The sequence below is a fragment of the Syngnathus typhle genome, unplaced genomic scaffold (assembly GCF_033458585.1).
Source record: "Syngnathus typhle isolate RoL2023-S1 ecotype Sweden unplaced genomic scaffold, RoL_Styp_1.0 HiC_scaffold_78, whole genome shotgun sequence".
NCBI lineage: Eukaryota > Metazoa > Chordata > Actinopteri > Syngnathiformes > Syngnathidae > Syngnathus > Syngnathus typhle.
The window spans coordinates 241,923-262,500 of record NW_026871984.1 but is presented as its reverse complement, the minus strand read 5'-3'; the positions used below and the strand labels follow the sequence as shown (position 1 = coordinate 262,500).

Here is a 20,578-nt window from a genome sequence, read left to right as displayed (position 1 = left end):
CAGCTACCTCGCTGCGATCTATTGAGAGTCAGCCCTCGATCCAACCTTTTGTCGGCCGGTGCACCTCCGGGGGCCGGTCGGCATCCCCCCCCCCCCTGCTGGAGGTGGCGGGTACCAGGGGCAGGGTGGAACTTAGTCGAATTCAGGGAGGCCGCCGAGGGAGGGAGGCCGGCCGGGTGACGAGGCAGCGTCCTCGGGCGGCAGGCGGGAGGAGGCAGCCTCCCCTTAGTATAACTTAGTCTCCGGAGAATGACAGCGGGCGCGCGCAAGAGGCCAGTCCGGGGATGAGGCAGCATCCTCGGGCAGCAGGCGGGAGGAGGCAGCCTCCCCTTAGTATAACTTAGTCTCCGGAGAATGACAGCGGGCGCGCGCAAGAGGCCAGTCCGGGGATGAGGCAGCATCCTCGGGCAGCAGGCGGGAGGAGGCAGCCTCCCCTTAGTATAACTTAGTCTCCGGAGAATGACAGCGGGCGCGCGCAAGAGGCCAGTCCGGGGATGAGGCAGCATCCTCGGGCAGCAGGCGGGAGGAGGCAGCCTCCCCTTAGTATAACTTAGTCTCCGGAGAATGACAGCGGGCGCGCGCAAGAGGCCAGTCCGGGGATGAGGCAGCATCCTCGGGCAGCAGGCGGGAGGAGGCAGCCTCCCCTTAGTATAACTTAGTCTCCGGAGAATGACAGCGGGCGCGCGCAAGAGGCCAGTCCGGGGATGAGGCAGCATCCTCGGGCAGCAGGCGGGAGGAGGCAGCCTCCCCTTAGTATAACTTAGTCTCCGGAGAATGACAGCGGGCGCGCGCAAGAGGCCAGTCCGGGGATGAGGCAGCATCCTCGGGCAGCAGGCGGGAGGAGGCAGCCTCCCCTTAGTATAACTTAGTCTCCGGAGAATGACAGCGGGCGCGCGCAAGAGGCCAGTCCGGGGATGAGGCAGCATCCTCGGGCAGCAGGCGGGAGGAGGCAGCCTCCCCTTAGTATAACTTAGTCTCCGGAGAATGACAGCGGGCGCGCGCAAGAGGCCAGTCCGGGGATGAGGCAGCATCCTCGGGCAGCAGGCGGGAGGAGGCAGCCTCCCCTTAGTATAACTTAGTCTCCGGAGAATGACAGCGGGCGCGCGCAAGAGGCCAGTCCGGGGATGAGGCAGCATCCTCGGGCAGCAGGCGGGAGGAGGCAGCCTCCCCTTAGTATAACTTAGTCTCCGGAGAATGACAGCGGGCGCGCGCAAGAGGCCAGTCCGGGGATGAGGCAGCATCCTCGGGCAGCAGGCGGGAGGAGGCAGCCTCCCCTTAGTATAACTTAGTCTCCGGAGAATGACAGCGGGCGCGCGCAAGAGGCCAGTCCGGGGATGAGGCAGCATCCTCGGGCAGCAGGCGGGAGGAGGCAGCCTCCCCTTAGTATAACTTAGTCTCCGGAGAATGACAGCGGGCGCGCGCAAGAGGCCAGTCCGGGGATGAGGCAGCATCCTCGGGCAGCAGGCGGGAGGAGGCAGCCTCCCCTTAGTATAACTTAGTCTCCGGAGAATGACAGCGGGCGCGCGCAAGAGGCCAGTCCGGGGATGAGGCAGCATCCTCGGGCAGCAGGCGGGAGGAGGCAGCCTCCCCTTAGTATAACTTAGTCTCCGGAGAATGACAGCGGGCGCGCGCAAGAGGCCAGTCCGGGGATGAGGCAGCATCCTCGGGCAGCAGGCGGGAGGAGGCAGCCTCCCCTTAGTATAACTTAGTCTCCGGAGAATGACAGCGGGCGCGCGCAAGAGGCCAGTCCGGGGATGAGGCAGCATCCTCGGGCAGCAGGCGGGAGGAGGCAGCCTCCCCTTAGTATAACTTAATCTCCGGAGAATGACAGCGGGCGCGCCTAAGAGGCTGGTCCGGGGACCAGGCACTCTCCCCGGACAACAAAGCACGTCCCCCTCCTGAGTGGACAAAAAAAATCCACTCCTGGTACCTAGAATTTTCTCCAGCGGCGGGCTGGGAGTCTAATCTTTCTCCTGGCCGAGAAAAGAGCACTCTCCCCGGACAACAAAGCACGTCCCCCTCCTGAGTGGACAAAAAAAATCCACTCCTGGTACCTAGAATTTTCTCCAGCGGCGGGCTGGGAGTCTAATCTTTCTCCTGGCCGAGAAAAGAGCACTCTCCCCGGACAACAAAGCACGTCCCCCTCCTGAGTGGACAAAAAAAATCCACTCCTGGTACCTAAGATTTTCTCCAGCGGCGGGCTGGGAGTCTAATCTTTCTCCTGGCAGAGAAAAGAGCACTTTCCCCCGGACAACAAAGCACGTCCCCCTCCTGAGTGGACAAAAAAAATCCACTCCTGGTACCTAGAATTTTCTCCAGCGGCGGGCTGGGAGTCTAATCTTTCTCCTGGCCGAGAAAAGAGCACTTTCCCCCGGACACCAAACCAGCCAACGTCCCCCTCCTGAGTGGACAAAAAAAATCCACTCCTGGTACCTAAAATTTTCTCCAGCGGCGGGCTTGGGACGAAAATCAATCTTCCTCCCGAAATTAAACCACTATTGGCGGACGCCAGCCCCAAGCGCCAGCCCCGACCGCCACCCCCCGACCGCCACAAGGCGACCGCCACAAGGCGACCGCCACAAGGCGACTGCCACCGGCCCCAAGCGCCAGCCCCGACCGCCACCCCCCGACCGCCACAAGGCGACCGCCACAAGGCGACCGCCACAAGGCGACCGCCACCGGCCCCAAGCGCCAGCCCCGACCGCCACCCCCCGACCGCCACAAGGCGACCGCCACAAGGCGACCGCCACCGGCCCCAAGCGCCAGCCCCGACCGCCACCCCCCGACCGCCACAAGGCGACCGCCACAAGGCGACCGCCACAAGGCGACCGCCACAAGGCGACCGCCACAAGGCGACCGCCACAAGGCGACCGCCACTGGCCCCAAGCGCCAGCCCCGACCGCCACCCCCCGACCGCCACAAGGCGACCGCCACAAGGCGACCGCCACAAGGCGACCGCCACAAGGCGACCGCCACAAGGCGACCGCCACAAGGCGACCGCCACTGGCCCCAAGCGCCAGCCCCGACCGCCACAAGGCGACCGCCACAAGGCGACCGCCACAAGGCGACCGCCACAAGGCGACCGCCACAAGGCGACCGCCACTGGCCCCAAGCGCCAGCCCCGACCGCCACCCCCCGACCGCCACAAGGCGACCGCCACAAGGCGACCGCCACAAGGCGACCGCCACAAGGCGACCGCCACAAGGCGACCGCCACTGGCCCCAAGCGCCAGCCCCGACCGCCACCCCCCGACCGCCACAAGGCGACCGCCACAAGGCGACCGCCACCGGCCCCAAGCGCCAGCCCCGACCGCCACCCCCCGACCGCCACAAGGCGACCGCCACAAGGCGTTAGTGGCCGCGCCCGGTACTTTACTGGACCCTATTTGGCCCGCGGACCGGCCGGCGTCGCTTCCTTGAATGCTTAGCCGCCTTTCGAGCTGCCATGCCGGGCTTGAGTTAGTGGTTTGCGCCCGGTACTTTACTGGACCCTATTTGGCCCGCGGACCGGCCGGCGTCGCTTCCTTGAATGCTTAGCCGCCTTTCGAGCTGCCATGCCGGGCTTGAGTTAGTGGTTTGCGCCCGGTACTCTACGTTAAAAGTCAGGCGGAACGGCTCTGAAGCTCCAGACGGTGCTTCCTTGAATGCTTAGCCGCCTTTCGAGCTGCCATGCCGGGCTTGAGTTAGTGGTTTGCGCCCGGTACTCTACGTTAAAAGTCAGGCGGAACGGCTCTGAAGCTCCAGACGGTGCTTCCTTGAATGCTTAGCCGCCTTTCGAGCTGCCATGCCGGGCTTGAGTTAGTGGTTTGCGCCCGGTACTCTACGTTAAAAGTCAGGCGGAACGGCTCTGAAGCTCCAGACGGTGCTTCCTTGAATGCTTAGCCGCCTTTCAAGCTGCCATGCCGGGCTTGAGTTAGTGGTTTGCGCCCGGTACTCTACGTTAAAAGTCAGGCGGAACGGCTCTGAAGCTCCAGACGGTGCTTCCTTGAATGCTTAGCCGCCTTTCGAGCTGCCATGCCGGGCTTGAGTTAGTGGTTTGCGCCCGGTACTCTACGTTAAAAGTCAGGCGGAACGGCTCTGAAGCTCCAGACGGTGCTTCCTTGAATGCTTAGCCGCCTTTCGAGCTGCCATGCCGGGCTTGAGTTAGTGGTTTGCGCCCGGTACTCTACGTTAAAAGTCAGGCGGAACGGCTCTGAAGCTCCAGACGGTGCTTCCTTGAATGCTTAGCCGCCTTTCGAGCTGCCATGCCGGGCTTGAGTTAGTGGTTTGCGCCCGGTACTCTACGTTAAAAGTCAGGCGGAACGGCTCTGAAGCTCCAGACGGTGCTTCCTTGAATGCTTAGCCGCCTTTCGAGCTCTCCTGCCCGGCGTGGGTTTCGCGTCCGCGCCCGGTACATTATGGAAGCCAAAAAAAAAAAAAATTCTAAGTGCGAGTGGGACCGGCCTGGGGGGCTTCCTTGAAAGCCCATCCGCCCTCCGAGCTCTCCCACCGGTCGTGGGTTGGCGTCCGCCACTGCTCAAAGCGAACTTCAAATCATCTGCTTAATAATGTGGAACGCCATTCTTGAGTAGTTTCTCCTTAATGTGGGCTCAACTGGCCGGTAATCATCACCGGTGTCTGAAATTGATCTCAGTTATCCAAAGAGCCCTGACACGGAATACCGTCCATGAGTTTAATTGAAAAACAAAAAATTTAATCTTTCTGACACATAAATACAATTTGCATAATAATTTGGAACACAGTGTAGACTTCCAGCGGACCGCGCGCGGCTCGGCTGACGGCGCAGCGCGATCTGGTACCGCTGCGCGGGACGAAACACGCCCCGTGCAGAGTTCCAGGCGGCCGGGAAGACATTTAAGCGCTGCCGCTGCCGCCTCGGCGGGGAGTTGCCGTCCTCCGGTGGACACGACGAGTAAATACACCAGCAATCGCACTTACACCGTGTTCCAAATTATTATGCAAGTGACATTTATCTCAGATTTTCCTAAATAGTCGATGCAAAATGAGTCAGCATAATTTTCAAGTCATCAACCATTATTTTGATGAATTCTAATTTTATTGAACAAACCTCCGAATGATCACAGAATTTTTAAAAAATAAAAAACTTAAAATGCACTGTTCCACATTATTACGCACAACAGAGTTTTATAACATTTTATAGGTTTTTATGAACTGAAATGCCCATCTTAAGAATTTACAGCATTAGGAGGTCATATTTACTGAAATCAAAAGCTATTTCAAAGAAAAGACAAACAAGTTACATTTTAACATAGGACCCTTTATTTCAATAAAAAACAAAGTTACATTTTAACATAGGACCCTTTGTTCAACAGCAGCTTCACGATTCTTCCATCCACTGAACTTGTGAGTTTTTGTACAGTTTCTGGTTGAATTTCTTGGCAGGATCTAAGAATAGCCTGCCAGAGCTGCTCTTTGGAATTGAACTGCCTCCCACCTTCGTAGATTTTCTGCTTGACGATGCTCCACAAGTTTTCAATAGGATTGAGGTCAGGGGAGCATGGGGGCCACACCATCAGTTTCTCTCCCTTTATTCCCATAGATGCCAAAGACGTTGACGTATTTCTTGCAGCATGAGATGGTGCATTGTCATGCATGAAGATGATCTTTTGACGGAAAGCACGGTTCTTCCTGTTGTACCATGGACAGAAGTGTTGAGTCAGAAATTCCACGTAGTTAACAGACGTAATTTTGACGCCTTCAGGGACCCTAAAGGGGCCAAGCAGCTCTCTCCCCATGATTCCGGCCCAAAACATCACTCCGCCACCTCCCTGCTGACGCCGCAGCCTTGTTGGGCTATCGTGGCCGTCCACCAACCATCCACGACTCCATCCATCTGTAAAGTCAAGTCAAATCAAGTTTATTTGTATAGCCCTAAATCACAAGCAGTCTCAAAGGGCTTCACATAGACAGAAATTGACAATTATTCTCAAAGCATCCCCTGAGCTCTCAAAAGTGCAAGGAAAAACTTAAAAAACCCTACCTGGCCCATCCAAGGTTGCACGGCACTCGTCGGTGAACAGGACTGTCTGAAAATTTGTCTTCATGTAAGTCTGGGCCCACTGCAGCCGTTTCTGCTTGTTCGCGTTGTTCAGGGGTGGCCGAATGGAGGGTTTCCGCACAACTGCAAGCCTCTGGAGGATCCTGCACCTCGTCGTTCGTGGGACTTCACTGGCACCAGCAGCGTCGAATATTTGTTTGCTCGTCTTTAGTGGCATGCTTGCAGCCGCCCTCTTGATTCGATTTGTTTGTCTTGCAGAAACCTTCCTTGTCGTGCCTTTGTCTGCACGAACGCGCGTTTGCTCCGAATCAGCGACGAATTTCTTCAAAGTTCGATGGTCGCGCTTAAGCTTTCGTGCAATATCGAATGTCTGCATACCTTGTCCAAGGCATCGAACGATTTCACGCTTCTCGACAGCAGAGAGATCCTTTTTCCTCCCCATGGTTGAACGAAATGGCCGAACGCTTAAAAACGCGGAACTTAAATAGACTTGTTAATTACTACAATTGCGCTCACCTGGCAGACTACCATGGACTGTACCATGACTGAGGGTGATTTCAGTACTTGAAAAACAAAAAATGTAATCTTTATGACACTTAAATACATTTTGCATAATAATTTGGAACACGGGACCGTGTTCCAAATTATTATGCAAAGGATATTTATCTCAGATTTTCCTAAATAGCTTCCTTGAAATGTTACCCGGCTTTTGAGCTCTCCTGCCCGGCGTGGGTTTGCGTCAGCGCCCGGTAACATTATGGAAGCTAAAAGAAAGAAAAAAGAAACAAATCTAAGTGCGATTGCTGGTGTCTAAATACATTTTGCATAATAATTTGGAACACGGGACCGTGTTCCAAATTATTATGCAAGTGATATTTATCTCAGATTTTCCTAAATAGCTTTACTCGTCGTGCCGACCGGAGGGAGGCCACTCCCCGCCGCAGCTGAACAGTCATCCCGGCCTAGTGGAGGTCTGCGCAGGGGGGGTCTTCCTTGAAATCTTAGCCGCCTTCCGAGCTCTCCTGCCGGGCGTGGGTTTGCGTCAGCGGCCGGTGTCATTTACTCGTCGTGCCGACCGGAGGGAGGCCACTCCCCGCCGCAGCTGAACAGTCATCCCGGCCTAGTGGAGGTCTGCGCAGGGGGGGTCTTCCTTGAAATCTTAGCCGCCTTCCGAGCTCTCCTGCCGGGCGTGGGTTTGCGTCAGCGGCCGGTGTCATTTACTCGTCGTGCCGACCGGAGGGAGGCCACTCCCCGCTACAGCTGAACAGTCATCCCGGCCTAGTGGAGGTCTGCGCAGGGGGGGTCTTCCTTGAAATCTTAGCCGCCTTCCGAGCTCTCCTGCCGGGCGTGGGTTTGCGTCAGCGGCCGGTGTCATTTACTCGTCGTGCCGACCGGAGGGAGGCCACTCCCCGCCACAGCTGAACAGTCATCCCGGCCTAGTGGAGGTCTGCGCAGGGGGGGTCTTCCTTGAAATCTTAGCCGCCTTCCGAGCTCTCCTGCCGGGCGTGGGTTTGCGTCAGCGGCCGGTGTCATTTACTCGTCGTGCCGACCGGAGGGAGGCCACTCCCCGCCGCAGCTGAACAGTCATCCCGGCCTAGTGGAGGTCTGCGCAGGGGGGGTCTTCCTTGAAATCTTAGCCGCCTTCCGAGCTCTCCTGCCGGGCGTGGGTTTGCGTCAGCGGCCGGTGTCATTTACTCGTCGTGCCGACCGGAGGGAGGCCACTCCCCGCCGCAGCTGAACAGTCATCCCGGCCTAGTGGAGGTCTGCGCAGGGGGGGTCTTCCTTGAAATCTTAGCCGCCTTCCGAGCTCTCCTGCCGGGCGTGGGTTTGCGTCAGCGGCCGGTGTCATTTACTCGTCGTGCCGACCGGAGGGAGGCCACTCCCCGCCGCAGCTGAACAGTCATCCCGGCCTAGTGGAGGTCTGCGCAGGGGGGGTCTTCCTTGAAATCTTAGCCGCCTTCCGAGCTCTCCTGCCGGGCGTGGGTTTGCGTCAGCGGCCGGTGTCATTTACTCGTCGTGCCGACCGGAGGGAGGCCACTCCCCGCCGCAGCTGAACAGTCATCCCGGCCTAGTGGAGGTCTGCGCAGGGGGGGTCTTCCTTGAAATCTTAGCCGCCTTCCGAGCTCTCCTGCCCGGCGTGGGTTTGCGTCAGCGCCCGGTAACATTATGGAAGCTAAAAGAAAGAAAAAAGAAACAAATCTAAGAGCAAGTGCTGGTGTATTTACTCGTCGTGTCCACCGGAGGGAGGCAACTCCCCGCCGCAGCTGCAGAGGCAGCTTTGAAAAGTCATCCTGGCCTAGTGGAGGTCTGCGCAGGAGGGGTCTTCCTTGAAATCTTAGCCGCCTTCCGAGCTCTCCTGCCGGGCGTGGGTTTGCGTCAGCGGCCGGTGTCATTTACTCGTCGTGTCCACCGGAGGGAGGCCACTCCCCGCCGCAGCTGCAGCGGCAGCTTTGAAACGTCATCCCGGCCCCCTGGAACTGTGCGCGGGGGGGGCGATGCGTCCCGTGCGAGGTACCAGGTCGCGCTGCGCCGTCTGCCTGGCCGCTTTGGGCCCGCTGGAAGTCTATTAAAGCTCCGCGATCTCCGCCTCGGTGCTTAAAAAGCGTCCATCCGCTCTCCTGGAGCTTCTTTCGGTCATCTCGTCCGCGTGCACGGCCTGCCGGTGGCACCGGCTGGAGCTCCGCAAAAAGCTCCATTTCTGTTAAAAATGCTTAGCCGCGTCCCTGGAAGCCCAATCGGGCGTAGAAAGTGAGGGGGAAGGCCCCCAAAGCACCGGCTGGAAGTCCCAAAAAAGCTCCATGATTGGTCAAAAATGCTTAGCCGCGTCCCTGGAAGCGTAATCGGGCGTAAAAAGTGAGGCGGACCGGCCCTGGAGCTCCGTGTGGAGGTCCTCAAAAAGCTCCATAACGTGTTAAAAATGCTTAGCCGCGTCCCTGGAAGCGTAATCGGGCGTAAAATGTTAGGCGGAACGCCCCTGGAGAAAAAAAAATCCGCTCCTGGTACCTAAAATTTTCTCCAGCGGCGGGCTCGGAGTCTCATCTTTCTCCTGGCCGAGAAAAGAGCACTTTCCCCCGGACACCGAACCAGTCAACGTCCCCCTCCTGAGTGGACAAAAAAAATCCACTCCTGGTACCTAAGATTTTCTCCAGCGGCGGGCTTGGGACGAAAATGAATCTTCCTCCCGAAATTAAACCACTATAGGCGGACGCCAGCCCCAAGCACCAGCCCGCATAATAATTTGGAACACGGCACCGTGTTCCAAATTATTATGCAAATCTAATCGGGCGTAAAAAGTGAGGCGGACCGGCCCTGGAGCTCCGTGTGGAGGTCCTCAAAAAGCTCCATAACGTGTTAAAAATGCTTAGCCGCGTCCCTGGAAGCGTAATCGGGCGTAAAAAGTGAGGCGGACCGGCCCTGGAGCTCCGTGTGGAGGTCCTCAAAAAGCTCCATTTCTGTTAAAAATGCTTAGCCGCGTCCCTGGAAGCCCAATCGGGCGTAGAAAGTGAGGGGGAAGGCCCCCAAAGCACCGGCTGGAAGTCCCAAAAAAGCTCCATGATTGGTCAATAATGCTTAGCCGCCTCCCTGGAAGCCTAATCGGGCATAAAAAGCTAGGCGGAACGGCCCCAAAGCTCCACACGGAAGTCCCAAAAAAGCTCCATGATTGGTCAATAATGCTTAGCCGCCTCCCTGGAAGCCTAATCGGGCATAAAAAGTTAGGCGGAACGGCCCCAAAGCTCCACACGGAAGTCCCAAAAAAGCTCCATGATTGGTCAATAATGCTTAGCCGCCTCCCTGGAAGCCTAATCGGGCATAAAAAGTTAGGCGGAACGGCCCCAAAGCTCCACACGGAAGTCCCAAAAAAGCTCCATGATTGGTCAATAATGCTTAGCCGCCTCCCTGGAAGCCTAATCGGGCATAAAAAGTTAGGCGGAACGGCCCCAAAGCTCCACACGGAAGTCCCAAAAAAGCTCCATGATTGGTCAATAATGCTTAGCCGCCTCCCTGGAAGCCTAATCGGGCATAAAAAGCTAGGCGGAACGGCCCCAAAGCTCCACACGGAAGTCCCAAAAAAGCTCCATGATTGGTCAATAATGCTTAGCCGCCTCCCTGGAAGCCTAATCGGGCATAAAAAGTTAGGCGGAACGGCTCCAAAGCTCCACACGGAAGTCCCAAAAAAGCTCCATGATTGGTCAATAATGCTTAGCCGCCTCCCTGGAAGCCTAATCGGGCATAAAAAGTTAGGCGGAACGGCCCCAAAGCTCCACACGGAAGTCCCAAAAAAGCTCCATGATTGGTCAATAATGCTTAGCCGCCTCCCTGGAAGCCTAATCGGGCATAAAAAGTTAGGCGGAACGGCCCCAAAGCTCCACACGGAAGTCCCAAAAAAGCTCCATGATTGGTCAATAATGCTTAGCCGCCTCCCTGGAAGCCTAATCGGGCATAAAAAGTTAGGCGGAACGGCCCCAAAGCTCCACACGGAAGTCCGAAAAAAGCTCAAAAATTTTCTAAGTGCCAACGGCTCATTCGCCGTAATGTGTCCGCTCCGCGCTGGTTCCCCGGTCGGCCGCGAATAGCGCAAAATCAGCCTCACGGAAGTTCGAAAAAAGCTCAAAAATTTTCTAAGTGCCAACGGCTCATTCGCCGTAATGTGTCCGCTCCGCGCTGGTTCCCCGGTCGGCCGCGAATAGCGCAAAATCAGCCTCACGGAAGTTCGAAAAAAGCTCAAAAATTTTCTAAGTGCCAACGGCTCATTCGCCGTAATGTGTCCGCTCCGCGCTGGTTCCCCGGTCGGCCGCGAATAGCGCAAAATCAGCCTCACGGAAGTTCGAAAAAAGCTCAAAAATTTTCTAAGTGCCAACGGCTCATTCGCCGTAATGTGTCCGCTCCGCGCTGGTTCCCCGGTCGGCCGCGAATAGCGCAAAAATCAGCCTAAGTGCAGTACCAACCTTGGCGTGTTGGTGCGCCAGAGTACGATGAGTTGGTCCCCCTAGTCACTGTACTCATTACCTTTACCCCCTAATCGCAAAATATAGTCAGAACGTATATGCAGAAGACTATTTTTTTCTTTTTTAAAATTTTCTAAGTGCCAGCGGATGCTGGCACACGAACTGTCCGAGCTACGACGGTTCTCCGGTCGGACAGCGAGGGTGAAAAAGCGGTCCTAAAATCACCGAGGGCTGCCGCACAAGTTGTCCGAGTGGCGACGGTTCCCCGGTCGGCCACGAATGTCGAAAATTCGGCCTCTCCACCACGGAGGTCGGTGAGAATTTCAGAATATTTTCTAAGTGCGAGCGTGGGCTGCCGCACAACTTGTCCGAGTGGCGACGGTTCCCCGGTCGGATCCGAATGTCGAAAATCCGGCCTCTCCACCACGGAGGTCGGTGAGAATTTCAGAATATTTTCTAAGTGCCAGCGTGGGCTGCCGCACAAGCTGTCCGAATTGCGACGGTTCTCCTTTCGGACCCGAATCGCAAAAATTCGGCCTCTCCACCACGGAAGTCGGTGAGAATTTCAGAATATTTTCTAAGTGCCAGCGTGGGCTGCCGCACAAGCTGTCCGCTTTGTCTGGTTCCCTCGGTCGGCCACGAATGGCGAAAAATCAGCCTCTCCTTCTGGAGCTCGCGCCAACTTTGGCAAATATTTTCTAAGTGCCAACGGCTCTTGCGCCGTAATGTGTCCGCTTTGTCTGGTTCCCTCGGTCGGCCACAAACAGCGAAAAATCAGCCTCTCCTTCTGGAGCTCGCGCCAACTTTGGCGAATATTTTCTAAGTGCCAACGGCTCTTGCGCCGTAATGTGTCCGCTTTGTCTGGTTCCCTCGGTCGGCCACGAATGGCGAAAAATCAGCCTCTCCTTCTGGAGCTCGCGCCAACTTTGGCAAATATTTTCTAAGTGCCAACGGCTCTTGCGCCGTAATGTGTCCGCTTTGTCTGGTTCCCTCGGTCGGCCACAAACAGCGAAAAATCAGCCTCTCCTTCTGGAGCTCGCGCCAACTTTGGCGAATATTTTCTAAGTGCCAACGGCTCTTGCGCCGTAATGTGTCCGCTTTGTCTGGTTCCCTCGGTCGGCCACGAACGGCGAAAAATCAGCCTCTCCTTCTGGAGCTCGCGCCAACTTTGGCGAATATTTTCTAAGTGCCAACGGCTCTTGCGCCGTAATGTGTCCGCTTTGTCTGGTTCCCTCGGTCGGCCACGAACGGCGAAAAATCAGCCTCTCCTTCTGGAGCTCGCGCCAACTTTGGCGAATATTTTCTAAGTGCCAACGGCTCTTGCGCCGTAATGTGTCCGCTTTGCCTGGTTCCCTCGGTCGGCCACGAACGGCGAAAAATCAGCCTCTCCTTCTGGAGCTCGCGCCAACTTTGGCGAATATTTTCTAAGTGCCAACGGCTCTTGCGCCGTAATGTGTCCGCTTTGCCTGGTTCCCTCGGTCGGCCACGAACGGCGAAAAATCAGCCTCTCCTTCTGGAGCTCGCGCCAACTTTGGCGAATATTTTCTAAGTGCCAACGGCTCTTGCGCCGTAATGTGTCCGCTTTGCCTGGTTCCCTCGGTCGGCCACGAACGGCGAAAAATCAGCCTCTCCTTCTGGAGCTCGCGCCAACTTTGGCAAAAATATTCTAAGTGCCAACGGCTCTTGCGCCGTAATGTGTCCGCTTTGTCTGGTTCCCTCGGTCGGCCACAAACGGCGAAAAATCAGCCTCTCCTTCTGGAGCTCGCGCCAACTTTGGCGAATATTTTCTAAGTGCCAACGGCTCTTGCGCCGTAATGTGTCCGCTTTGCCTGGTTCCCTCGGTCGGCCACGAACGGCGAAAAATCAGCCTCTCCTTCTGGAGCTCGCGCCAACTTTGGCGAATATTTTCTAAGTGCCAACGGCTCTTGCGCCGTAATGTGTCCGCTTTGCCTGGTTCCCTCGGTCGGCCACGAACGGCGAAAAATCAGCCTCTCCTTCTGGAGCTCGCGCCAACTTTGGCGAATATTTTCTAAGTGCCAACGGCTCTTGCGCCGTAATGTGTCCGCTTTGCCTGGTTCCCTCGGTCGGCCACGAACGGCGAAAAATCAGCCTCTCCTTCTGGAGCTCGCGCCAACTTTGGCAAAAATATTCTAAGTGCCAACGGCTCTTGCGCCGTAATGTGTCCGCTTTGTCTGGTTCCCTCGGTCGGCCACAAACGGCGAAAAATCAGCCTCTCCTTCTGGAGCTCGCGCCAACTTTGGCGAATATTTTCTAAGTGCCAACGGCTCTTGCGCCGTAAAGTGTCCGCTTTGCCTGGTTCCCTCGGTCGGCCACAAACGGCGAAAAATCAGCCTCTCATTCTGGAGCTCGTGCCAACTTTGGCGAATATTTTCTAAGTGCCAACGGCTCTTGCGCCGTAATGTGTCCGCTTTGCCTGGTTCCCTCGGTCGGCCACAAACGGCGAAAAATCAGCCTCTCCTTCTGGAGCTCGCGCCAACTTTGGCGAATATTTTCTAAGTGCCAACGGCTCTTGCGCCGTAATGTGTCCGCTTTGCCTGGTTCCCTCGGTCGGCCACGAACGGCGAAAAATCAGCCTCTCCTTCTGGAGCTCGCGCCAACTTTGGCGAATATTTTCTAAGTGCCAACGGCTCTTGCGCCGTAATGTGTCCGCTTTGCCTGGTTCCCTCGGTCGGCCACGAACGGCGAAAAATCAGCCTCTCCTTCTGGAGCTCGCGCCAACTTTGGCGAATATTTTCTAAGTGCCAACGGCTCTTGCGCCGTAATGTGTCCGCTTTGCCTGGTTCCCTCGGTCGGCCACGAACGGCGAAAAATCAGCCTCTCCTTCTGGAGCTCGCGCCAACTTTGGCAAAAATATTCTAAGTGCCAACGGCTCTTGCGCCGTAATGTGTCCGCTTTGTCTGGTTCCCTCGGTCGGCCACAAACGGCGAAAAATCAGCCTCTCCTTCTGGAGCTCGCGCCAACTTTGGCGAATATTTTCTAAGTGCCAACGGCTCTTGCGCCGTAATGTGTCCGCTTTGCCTGGTTCCCTCGGTCGGCCACGAACGGCGAAAAATCAGCCTCTCCTTCTGGAGCTCGCGCCAACTTTGGCGAATATTTTCTAAGTGCCAACGGCTCTTGCGCCGTAATGTGTCCGCTTTGCCTGGTTCCCTCGGTCGGCCACGAACGGCGAAAAATCAGCCTCTCCTTCTGGAGCTCGCGCCAACTTTGGCGAATATTTTCTAAGTGCCAACGGCTCTTGCGCCGTAATGTGTCCGCTTTGCCTGGTTCCCTCGGTCGGCCACGAACGGCGAAAAATCAGCCTCTCCTTCTGGAGCTCGCGCCAACTTTGGCAAAAATATTCTAAGTGCCAACGGCTCTTGCGCCGTAATGTGTCCGCTTTGTCTGGTTCCCTCGGTCGGCCACAAACGGCGAAAAATCAGCCTCTCCTTCTGGAGCTCGCGCCAACTTTGGCGAATATTTTCTAAGTGCCAACGGCTCTTGCGCCGTAAAGTGTCCGCTTTGCCTGGTTCCCTCGGTCGGCCACAAACGGCGAAAAATCAGCCTCTCATTCTGGAGCTCGTGCCAACTTTGGCGAATATTTTCTAAGTGCCAACGGCTCTTGCGCCGTAATGTGTCCGCTTTGCCTGGTTCCCTCGGTCGGCCACAAACGGCGAAAAATCAGCCTCTCCTTCTGGAGCTCGCGCCAACTTTGGCGAATATTTTCTAAGTGCCAACGGCTCTTGCGCCGTAATGTGTCCGCTTTGCCTGGTTCCCTCGGTCGGCCACGAACGGCGAAAAATCAGCCTCTCCTTCTGGAGCTCGCGCCAACTTTGGCGAATATTTTCTAAGTGCCAACGGCTCTTGCGCCGTAATGTGTCCGCTTTGCCTGGTTCCCTCGGTCGGCCACGAACGGCGAAAAATCAGCCTCTCCTTCTGGAGCTCGCGCCAACTTTGGCGAATATTTTCTAAGTGCCAACGGCTCTTGCGCCGTAATGTGTCCGCTTTGCCTGGTTCCCTCGGTCGGCCACGAACGGCGAAAAATCAGCCTCTCCTTCTGGAGCTCGCGCCAACTTTGGCAAAAATATTCTAAGTGCCAACGGCTCTTGCGCCGTAATGTGTCCGCTTTGTCTGGTTCCCTCGGTCGGCCACAAACGGCGAAAAATCAGCCTCTCCTTCTGGAGCTCGCGCCAACTTTGGCGAATATTTTCTAAGTGCCAACGGCTCTTGCGCCGTAAAGTGTCCGCTTTGCCTGGTTCCCTCGGTCGGCCACAAATAGCGAAAAATCAGCCTCTCCTTCTGGAGCTCGCCTAAGTGCCAACGGCTCTTGCGCCGTAATGTGTCCGCTTTGCCTGGTTCCCTCGGTCGGCCACAAACGGCGAAAAATCAGCCTCTCCTTCTGGAGCTCGCGCCAACTTTGGCGAATATTTTCTAAGTGCCAACGGCTCTTGCGCCGTAATGTGTCCGCTTTGCCTGGTTCCCTCGGTCGGCCACGAACGGCGAAAAATCAGCCTCTCCTTCTGGAGCTCGCGCCAACTTTGGCGAATATTTTCTAAGTGCCAACGGCTCTTGCGCCGTAATGTGTCCGCTTTGCCTGGTTCCCTCGGTCGGCCACGAACGGCGAAAAATCAGCCTCTCCTTCTGGAGCTCGCGCCAACTTTGGCGAATATTTTCTAAGTGCCAACGGCTCTTGCGCCGTAATGTGTCCGCTTTGCCTGGTTCCCTCGGTCGGCCACGAACGGCGAAAAATCAGCCTCTCCTTCTGGAGCTCGCGCCAACTTTGGCAAAAATATTCTAAGTGCCAACGGCTCTTGCGCCGTAATGTGTCCGCTTTGTCTGGTTCCCTCGGTCGGCCACAAACGGCGAAAAATCAGCCTCTCCTTCTGGAGCTCGCGCCAACTTTGGCGAATATTTTCTAAGTGCCAACGGCTCTTGCGCCGTAAAGTGTCCGCTTTGCCTGGTTCCCTCGGTCGGCCACAAATAGCGAAAAATCAGCCTCTCCTTCTGGAGCTCGCCTAAGTGCCAACGGCTCTTGCGCCGTAATGTGTCCGCTTTGTCTGGTTCCCTCGGTCGGCCACAAACGGCGAAAAATCAGCCTCTCCTTCTGGAGCTCGCGCCAACTTTGGCGAATATTTTCTAAGTGCCAACGGCTCTTGCGCCGTAAAGTGTCCGCTTTGCCTGGTTCCCTCGGTCGGCCACAAATAGCGAAAAATCAGCCTCTCCTTCTGGAGCTCGCCTAAGTGCCAACGGCTCTTGCGCCGTAATGTGTCCGCTTTGTCTGGTTCCCTCGGTCGGCCACAAACGGCGAAAAATCAGCCTCTCCTTCTGGAGCTCGCGCCAACTTTGGCGAATATTTTCTAAGTGCCAACGGCTCTTGCGCCGTAAAGTGTCCGCTTTGCCTGGTTCCCTCGGTCGGCCACAAATAGCGAAAAATCAGCCTCTCCTTCTGGAGCTCGCCTAAGTGCCAACGGCTCTTGCGCCGTAATGTGTCCGCTTTGTCTGGTTCCCTCGGTCGGCCACAAACGGCGAAAAATCAGCCTCTCCTTCTGGAGCTCGCGCCAACTTTGGCGAATATTTTCTAAGTGCCAACGGCTCTTGCGCCGTAAAGTGTCCGCTTTGCCTGGTTCCCTCGGTCGGCCACAAATAGCGAAAAATCAGCCTCTCCTTCTGGAGCTCGCCTAAGTGCCAACGGCTCTTGCGCCGTAATGTGTCCGCTTTGTCTGGTTCCCTCGGTCGGCCACAAACGGCGAAAAATCAGCCTCTCCTTCTGGAGCTCGTGCCAACTTTGGCGAATATTTTCTAAGTGCCAACGGCTCTTGCGCCGTAAAGTGTCCGCTTTGCCTGGTTCCCTCGGTCGGCCACAAATAGCGAAAAATCAGCCTCTCCTTCTGGAGCTCGCCTAAGTGCCAACGGCTCTTGCGCCGTAATGTGTCCGCTTTGTCTGGTTCCCTCGGTCGGCCACAAACGGCGAAAAATCAGCCTCTCATTCTGGAGCTCGTGCCAACTTTGGCGAATATTTTATAAGTGCCAACGGCTCTTGCGCCGTAATGTGTCCGCTTTGCCTGGTTCCCTCGGTCGGCCACAAATAGCGAAAAAATCAGCCTCTCCTTCTGGAGCTCGCCTAAGTGCCAACGGCTCTTGCGCCGTAATGTGTCCGCTTTGCCTGGTTCCCTCGGTCGGCCACAAACGGCGAAAAATCAGCCTCTCATTCTGGAGCTCGTGCCAACTTTGGCGAATATTTTCTAAGTGCCAACGGCTCTTGCGCCGTAATGTGTCCGCTTTGCCTGGTTCCCTCGGTCGGCCACAAATAGCGAAAAAATCAGCCTCTCCTTCTGGAGCTCGCCTAAGTGCCAACGGCTCTTGCGCCGTAATGTGTCCGCTTTGTCTGGTTCCCTCGGTCGGCCACAAACGGCGAAAAATCAGCCTCTCATTCTGGAGCTCGTGCCAACTTTGGCGAATATTTTCTAAGTGCCAACGGCTCTTGCGCCGTAATGTGTCCGCTTTGCCTGGTTCCCTCGGTCGGCCACAAATAGCGAAAAAATCAGCCTCTCCTTCTGGAGCTCGCCTAAGTGCCAACGGCTCTTGCGCCGTAATGTGTCCGCTTTGCCTGGTTCCCTCGGTCGGCCACAAACGGCGAAAAATCAGCCTCTCATTCTGGAGCTCGTGCCAACTTTGGCGAATATTTTCTAAGTGCCAACGGCTCTTGCGCCGTAATGTGTCCGCTTTGCCTGGTTCCCTCGGTCGGCCACGAACGGCGAAAAATCAGCCTCTCCTTCTGGAGCTCGCCTAAGTGCCAACGGCTCTTGCGCCGTAATGTGTCCGCTTTGCCTGGTTCCCTCGGTCGGCCACAAATAGCGAAAAACCAGCCTCTCCTTCTGGAGCTCGCCTAAGTGCCAACGGCTCTTGCGCCGTAATGTGTCCGCTTTGCCTGGTTCCCTCGGTCGGCCACAAACGGCGAAAAATCAGCCTCTCCTTCTGGAGCTCGCCTAAGTGCCAACGGCTCTTGCGCCGTAATGTGTCCGCTTTGCCTGGTTCCCTCGGTCGGCCACAAATAGCGAAAAATCAGCCTCTCCTTCTGGAGCTCGCCTAAGTGCCAACGGCTCTTGCGCCGTAATGTGTCCGCTTTGCCTGGTTCCCTCGGTCGGCCACAAATAGCGAAAAATCAGCCTCTCCTTCTGGAGCTCGCCTAAGTGCCAACGGCTCTTGCGCCGTAATGTGTCCGCTTTGCCTGGTTCCCTCGGTCGGCCACAAACGGCGAAAAATCAGCCTCTCCTTCTGGAGCTCGCCTAAGTGCCAACGGCTCTTGCGCCGTAATGTGTCCGCTTTGCCTGGTTCCCTCGGTCGGCCACAAATAGCGAAAAATCAGCCTCTCCTTCTGGAGCTCGCCTAAGTGCCAACGGCTCTTGCGCCGTAATGTGTCCGCTTTGCCTGGTTCCCTCGGTCGGCCACAAACGGCGAAAAATCAGCCTCTCCTTCTGGAGCTCGCCTAAGTGCCAACGGCTCTTGCGCCGTAATGTGTCCGCTTTGCCTGGTTCCCTCGGTCGGCCACAAATAGCGAAAAATCAGCCTCTCCTTCTGGAGCTCGCCTAAGTGCCAACGGCTCTTGCGCCGTAATGTGTCCGCTTTGCCTGGTTCCCTCGGTCGGCCACAAATAGCGAAAAATCAGCCTCTCCTTCTGGAGCTCGCCTAAGTGCCAACGGCTCTTGCGCCGTAATGTGTCCGCTTTGCCTGGTTCCCTCGGTCGGCCACAAATAGCGAAAAATCAGCCTCTCCTTCTGGAGCTCGCCTAAGTGCCAACGGCTCTTGCGCCGTAATGTGTCCGCTTTGCCTGGTTCCCTCGGTCGGCCACAAACGGCGAAAAATCAGCCTCTCCTTCTGGAGCTCGCCTAAGTGCCAACGGCTCTTGCGCCGTAATGTGTCCGCTTTGCCTGATTCCCTCGGTCGGCCACAAATAGCGAAAAATCAGCCTCTCCTTCTGGAGCTCGCCTAAGTGCCAACGGCTCTTGCGCCGTAATGTGTCCGCTTTGCCTGGTTCCCTCGGTCGGCCACAAACGGCGAAAAATCAGCCTCTCCTTCTGGAGCTCGCGCCAACTTTGGCGAATATTTTCTAAGTGCCAACGGCTCTTGCGCCGTAAAGTGTCCGCTTTGTCTGGTTCCCTCGGTCGGCCACAAATAGCGAAAAATCAGCCTCTCCTTCTGGAGCTCGCGCAAGTGCCAACGGCTCTTGCGCCGTAAAGTGTCCGCTTTGTCTGGTTCCCTCGGTCGGCCACAAATAGCGAAAAATCAGCCTCTCCTTCTGGAGCTCGTGCCAACTTTGGCGAATATTTTCTAAGTGCCAACGGCTCTTGCGCCGTAATGTGTCCGCTTTGTCTGGTTCCCTCGGTCGGCCACAAATAGCGAAAAATCAGCCTCTCCTTCTGGAGCTCGTGCCAACTTTGGCGAATATTTTCTAAGTGCCAACGGCTCTTGCGCCGTAAAGTGTCCGCTTTGCCTGGTTCCCTCGGTCGGCCACAAATAGCGAAAAATCAGCCTCTCCTTCTGGAGCTCGCGCCAACTTTGTCAAAAAATTTCTAAGGGCCAACGGCTCTTGCGCCGTAAAGTGTCCGCTTTGCCTGGTTCCCTCGGTCGGCCACAAATAGCGAAAAATCAGCCTCTCCTTCTGGAGCTCGCGCCAACTTTGTCGAAAAATTTCTAAGTGCCAACGGCTCTTGCGCCGTAAAGTGTCCGCTTTGTCTGGTTCCCTCGGTCGGCCGCAAATAGCGAAAAATCAGCCTCTCGCCCGTCAGGTACCAGGCGTTGGGGTACCAGGGGTAAGTGCAGTACCAGCTTTGGTCTGTTGGTGCGCCAGAGTACGATGAGTTGGTCCCCCTAGTCACTGTACTCATTACCTTTACCCCCAAATCGCAAAATATAGTCAGAACGAGTGTGGGGAACACAAGTTTTGGCCCCGAGAACCAGGCGGCTGGTGTCTCTAGCGATGTGTTCCCCCCCAAAAAGTGTTCACATGCTCGGACAGCGAACCTAGGAGCTACCGCAAAGCACTCTGGAAGTGCAAGAGCGAAAAATTTTCTAAGTACAAAAACTCTCGAAAATTTTCAAAGTGTCACAGTGCTCGAAAATTTTCAAAGTGCTACATGCTTTCCATCCAAGGAAGGAATAGTGGAGGACCGGCCGCCTCCTTAAACACAAGCCGGCGGAACGACGGGGAGGACCGGCCGCCTCCTTAAACACAGGCCGGTGGAACGTTTGGCAGAATTCTTCTCGTGGAGGACCGGCCGCCTCCTTAAACACAAGCCGGCGGAACGACGGGGAGGACCGGCCGCCTCCTTAAACACAGGCCGGTGGAACGTTTGGCAGAATTCTTCTCGTGGAGGACCGGCCGCCTCCTTAAACACAGGCCGGTGGGAACGGTTGGCAGAATTGCGTGACGGCCGCCTGCTCCCGGCGTCCGCACGTGAACGAACACCCCCTCCCGGGGACGGCCGTCTGCTCCCGACCGCCGTCCTTCACCCCCTCACCTTCCGGACCCCCGTCTGCTCCCGGCGGGCCTCCGAGTACCCCCACCTTCTCCCGAACTGACCGACAGGCAATGAGACCCGCCTTGGTAGGGCCCCCAC

The 20,578-nt window shown here is 56.4% G+C and overlaps 1 pseudogene; it reads left to right on the top strand.

The window, feature by feature from the left end:
* Positions 1 to 52, top strand: part of LOC133148384 (28S ribosomal RNA) — a 5,961-nt pseudogene extending 5,909 nt beyond the window's left edge.
* The last annotated feature ends 20,526 nt before the right edge of the window (positions 53 to 20,578 follow it).